We start from the raw sequence: 6,000 nt of genomic DNA on the forward strand, positions 1-6,000 counted from the left end.
GATCCAATTTCTACATTGTGGAGAGGGGGCCCCAGGGTTTCTTGGTAAAATGTTCAAGTCTGGGATCTGGGCTCAAGAAGGGGAAAATGGCCCTCTCCAATGGCCCAGTATCTCCCCTGGCCCCAGGGTTATATGAGTAGATCTAAGCCCTGGACAAACTGCAGCCATTGCCAACTACATGTCTGAAGAAGAGCGGAAGGAGTTGAAGAGACACAGGAGAGGAAACAACAAATCATCAAAGTTAAGAGAGGAGGCCTTTGAGGGAAAGATAGACAGCAGTCCTGGAGGCTTCTGAGAGGACGAGAAGGCTGAGGAATGAGAAAGGGGCCTTGGATTTGTCAAGCAGGAACCAGGGGTAGGTTCAAGAGTGTGCTGGGACAGAAGCTTGACCTCTGGAACACAAGAGAATTGCTGAGAAGTAGAGGCAAAAAGTTCAGATGACATGTTCATGGATTTGGCTGCAAGAGTGATTGGATGGAGGCTAGACAGGTAAGACCTATGCAGATGAAGACTGCAGGCAGGAGGGAAGGAGAATGAAAATGAGGAGAAATAGCTGATGTTGGAGGCAGAAAGGATGCTGGGTAGGGGAAAAGGATAGAGAGAGAGTGAGAGATCATTTCTGTTTCTCGGATCCACAGATAGACTCCATGCAGATGGGTTTAGGTTTAAAGGGAAGGTGAGAAATCCTTTGGTCTAGGGGCACCTGGGTGGCTCAGTCGGTTGAGTGTCCGACTTCAGATCAGGTCATGATCTTGCAGTTTGTGGGTTCAAGCCCCTTTTTGGGCTCTGTGCTGACAGCTCAGAGCCTGGAGTCTGCTTCAGATTCTGTGTCTGCCCTTGTCCTGCTTGCTCTCTGTCTCTCTCTCTCTCTCTCTCTCTCTCTCTCTGTCTCTGTCTCTTTTTCTCTCTCTCTCTCAAAAACAAATATTAAAAAAAAATCCTTTTGTCTAAAGAGGATGTGGAGGGGTACCTGGGTGGCTCAGTTGGTTAAGCATCCCACTTTTGATTTTGGCTCAGGTCGTGGTCTGTTTGTGAGTTCAAGCCCTGCATCGGGCTCTGCACTGACAGCGTGGAGCCTGCTCAGCATTCCCCTTCCCTCTCTGCCTCTCCCCCACCTCAAAATAAAAAAATAAACTTAAAAAAAATAATAAAGAGGATATTGGAGTGTCACTGTGGAGGGAACTGCCCAGAGGTACAGCATCTGAGGGTACCATTGTCATGCTTGTTGCTGAGCTCAGTGACTGCGTTGGCCGTTCCCGGCCCCTGACACTGTTGACCATTTCCTCCATTTGGAACTCTCTCTGCTTTTGATTTTATTCTCTTCTGTTTTTCCAGTCATTCTTCAGCCTCACCCTCTGTCTGCCCTTTAGATGTTAATTCCAGGCTTCTGGCTTTGACCCACTTCTCTTCTTGCTCTTCACATTTCTCATTTCTCTGTGGCTCATGGTGGCTCCCAAATCTGCATCTCTGGCCCAGACCCCTCTCCTCTCAGCTCCATCCTCCTCCTTACTCCACCTTCACCACGTAGCTCCATTTGAATCTTCCATAGGCACTTAAAAGGCAACACTTCTAGACCCACACTTATTATACCCCCAGACTTTTTTCCCGTAGTCCCCATCCTTAGGGTGACCATACATCCCGGGTTGCTGAAATAGTCTCGCTTGAAGCCTGTTGTCCCAGCATAATTATTAATAATCTGTCTTTTCCTTTCAGAAATGTTATGGTTTGAATGATATAAGGTCACTTTACCCATTTTGGACAACAGCATGACTGCTTAAATGCCCAGGCCAGAAATTTCTTGCTATCTGAAACCTCCTCTTGCTCAATTCTCATGTTCCATATCATTTGCCTCATTCCAGTAGGCTCGGGCAGGGTCCACCAGATGACGGGGACAGTGTCTTATGCACTTGGATAGTCCAGTGCCAGGCAGAGAAACTGGCCTATAGAAGATGCTCAGTAAACGTCAAGTAAAGCACATGAAGATGGGGGTAAGGGATGGAATTAGAAGCCATAGACTGTTAGCTCTGGAAAGAGTGAGCTGTTAAGCCTATCTACTCATTTTGTAGATAAGGAAATTAAGGCACAGTGTGGTGAATGGACTTGACCAAAGTCATATGGCCCATTAATGGCAGGGTCAGTGTTGGACTCCAGATCTGCCAGAACCTATCTAAGGTTCTTTTCTAGGTGGTTTAAATCTTCTTCATTAAGTAGAGAGTAGAGGGACAGCTCAGCAGTCTGCCTTCATTAGACCCTGTGTGTGTGTGTGTGTGTGTGTGTGTGTGTGTGTGTGTGTGTGTGTGTGTGTCCTGAGGGTTCGGGGATGTGGCATGGAGGGGAAGAATAGATATTCTTGCTTCTAGTAATGTTCAGAGGAGCTGAGGAGGCCCGTCAGGGTTTATTTGGGAGGCGCTATACTGCATTTCCGCTGGAGACATTTTCACTTTCTTAACATTGCCAGACCAGGTTAAAATAAAATCTGATCTGACAGTAGCTCAGGTGGTGTGTTTTGTTTTTGTTTTTAAACAGAGAATCAGATGCTGTGAAACACATCCTCAGTAAGGCGGGTAATGGGAGGCTATCATATCATTTACTGCTCAATCTGACACTTTTTTGGTGGGTGTGGGGATTCTGGGAAAGAGGATGTCTGCCCACCTTCAGTGAAGTCATTCCCCCTTCTTTTAGTTCACCTCCAATTCTTCCCTTAGCCCGGTCTTGGTAAATATATAATTTGATTTAAAAAAAAAAATCTCCTTTTCTGAACTTTGCGTTCCTTATTTGTAAATGAGTAGGTTAGACTAGATACTCTCATAGCTGCATCTAGCCCTGAGTTCCATCATGTTAAGGCTCCACTGCCCATTGCTCGGAGCCGACTTAGACATTTGTATCTACCACATGTATTTCTAATACACACACACACACACACACACACACACACACACACACATTTAAACTATCAAAATCTATGTCTCTGTTTTGTTCTTGGCCAGACTGAATCTCTCCCCTCCTCTTATACTTGATACTTAAATCCATCATTCCTTAAATGCCCAGTCCTCTTTCTTTATAAAACACTCTAAAACGCTTATTATTTCAACCATTTATATTTAACATTAAAGTTTAATCATGAAGTTGTTAACCATAGAAAATTATTAAATAAGTGAGTTTGGAATGAGCATAGAACAGCTGAAAAAAATGAGTGAGTATTTCAGAATGAGTACTTTGGAAAAGAAATTTATGCATAGAAAACAATGGAGAATTACAATTAAGAGCTCTGGGGATCTCAAACTGATTTGTCCAGCTATTACATAGTCATTTCAATTTAAATTAAAATTGTAACTATTTTCTAGTCTACTAAAAATATGAGGTGTCACATTAAGAGTTTTAATGGTGCGTTCTCTGGGGAATGCAAAAATGTGAGATTGTAGCACATAAATAACTATATAGTGAAGAGTGAATAAATTCTCTGCCAAAAATGAATATGATAAAAACAGAAATGACAGTGGATTATTTTATTCCCTCTAGTGAAGCGCAGCTCACACATTAGAGCAAAGTAACAGTTCACAGGGTGTCTAATTCCATATCACTTTGTCAGAGCTGATGAAAAGAACAACACAAAAAATTTTAACTGGTTGATGAACTCAGGCATAAATGAGGCCATATATTTTGTTCCCAAAGTAAAAATTTTTTTTTTAGCCACAGAAAGCAGGTTGATATTAATATTTGATAGCCCTGATTCATAGAAAATTGGATTAGTCAAGGTTTTAACCACTGTAGAACATGTTTAAGGCAATCAAAAACTTCTGGAGGGGAAAAAAAAAAAAGATTAAAGTCAAAGCAGATGTGGCTTCCTGGAGTAGGTTGAATCCTGGTGCGCACATGTGTGTGTGTGTGTGTGTTCATGTGTGTTCATGTATGTTAGAATGGTTGGTTAGAGTGTGTGGAAGGTCTGGTGATAGGACACAGAAGATTTGGGATTACCCTAGTATAGTGAATTATACACGAAAGAAGTGACATCTGGACATCTGGATAATGGAGAGAGTTAACTGAAGTAAGAACTAGGGGCAAGAGAGTAACTATAACTAAGTTTGGTTGAGCTTCCAGGTAGCTAGAATAAAAAGGAAATTGGTGGGTTTCATAAATCTTGTTGTCGTATCAATGTTTTCCTGTTCCTAAGCTCTTGGAGGAATTTGTTGTTTAGAGCAGTGGTTCTCAAACTTGAGTACACTTAAGAATTATCTGGCCTCTAGAGATTCTGTTTAATTTGTCTAGGACGGGACATGTGCATCAATATTTTTTTAAAAGCTCCTCAGATGGGAAAAAAAAAAAGAAAAGAAAAGCTCCTCAGGTGGGTTTGATGCACAGCAAGGCTTGTGGGTTAGTGGTGTAGAACCTTACGGAGAATAAATGAGTAATTGCTGTTCAGCAGAAGATGCAGAAACTCTTAATACAACCAATTATCATATTGATTCTTAATACAAGAGGAGTATTGATTTGTAGTTCAGTGAAGGCATTTCTAAAACAATTCAAATTTAGTTTTCCTGCCACATAAAATTACAGGCATCTGTACTTTGAGTAATCCATTCCTGAAAATCAGACATTTTGCACACACATGCTAACTGGGAGCCAATTTTTATTATTTTAAATAGGAAAAAAAAATGCAATATGCTCCATGCAGTCCAAATCCCTCAATTAAATTTACTAAAACAATCAAATGCCTTTATAAATTTGAGTTACAAATTATCACATTAGGATATGAAAAGGCTTACAACATTCCATCCTGTCGTGAAATGATAAATAAGGTTTTGAGCAGTCATCTGTGCACGGTGACAAAGCTCCTTTTCCGGCCAGCTCCGTCTGAGACACACCTCCTTTTTATTGTTTCCTGATGTGCTGTTCGAAATTTTGTGAAACTCTGATGGTCTACCAATTGTAGTTGGAAGAAATTTGAGGCTTTTCTCAAGCATAAGGTCACAATGAGTTTTTGTGATAAAGTTTTCAATGAGTTAAAATTTTTTTCCTTTATGAATATTAGCTTACATATTATATTGAAAGATATGTATATTCTATGATATTTGGGCATTCCTATTCCAAGAGGCATTCTACCAATAAAATGCTAAACAGGGAGAATTCTATTTAGAAATGTACTTAAGGGGCACCTGGGTGGTTCAGTCAGTTGAGCGTCTGGCTTTGACTCGGGTCATGATCTCGTGGTTCGTGAGTTCAAGCCCCACATCAGGTTCTCTGCTGTCAGCACAGAACCTGCTTCAGATCCTCTGTCTCCCTCTCTCTCTGCCCCTCCCTCCCCCCCCTCAAAAAAAAATAGACATTAAAAAAATGTATGTAAAAAGTTCAACCTGGATAATCAGGGTTGAGAATTGAATTAGTGAGGATCTTTTTTGGCTGCAAGTAACATAACAGCCTCCCTCATTAAAGTGGGTATTCATGGCATGAAGTCCAGAGATGGAAGGTCACAGAGTTGGTCCAGCAACTTAATGTTGTAATCAAGGGCTATGGCTATTCCCACCTGCTTGATGCTTTACTCAATTCATGGTATTTGTGATGTCTCCCCTCTCAGTCACAAGATGACTGCAGCAGCCCAGATACCATGCCTTCTGTCAGCAGAGTCCAGAAGTAGGAAGGGAGGGCAGTGAGAGAACTCATCTTATTCAGTCTGTCTCTGTATCAGGAGCAAAGTCCTTCTCACAAGCCTTGAAACAGAATTCTAACATCTCATTAGCAGAAATGGGTTATAGGGCCATCCATAGCTATAAAGGAGACTGGGAGAGTGGTTATCTTGCATCTGCAACCTCTATCATGCAGGGAAGATGGGGGAGAGGAAAGGCCAGTGGGAAGGTCAATAGAGTCCGAATTCTATCATTAATGAGCTGTGTGTCCTTGGGCAGGTCTCTTACCCTCCATAAATTGACAGGGTTTTCTGACAGAACATTTGCTTGCATTTTAAGACGTTACTTATAAAGGTTTGTCTTGATTGGAAAAGAATCT

Source organism: Puma concolor, chromosome D4, assembly GCF_028749965.1.
Source record: "Puma concolor isolate L17-30 chromosome D4, mPumCon1.1.hap2, whole genome shotgun sequence".
Taxonomy (NCBI): Eukaryota; Metazoa; Chordata; class Mammalia; order Carnivora; family Felidae; genus Puma; species Puma concolor.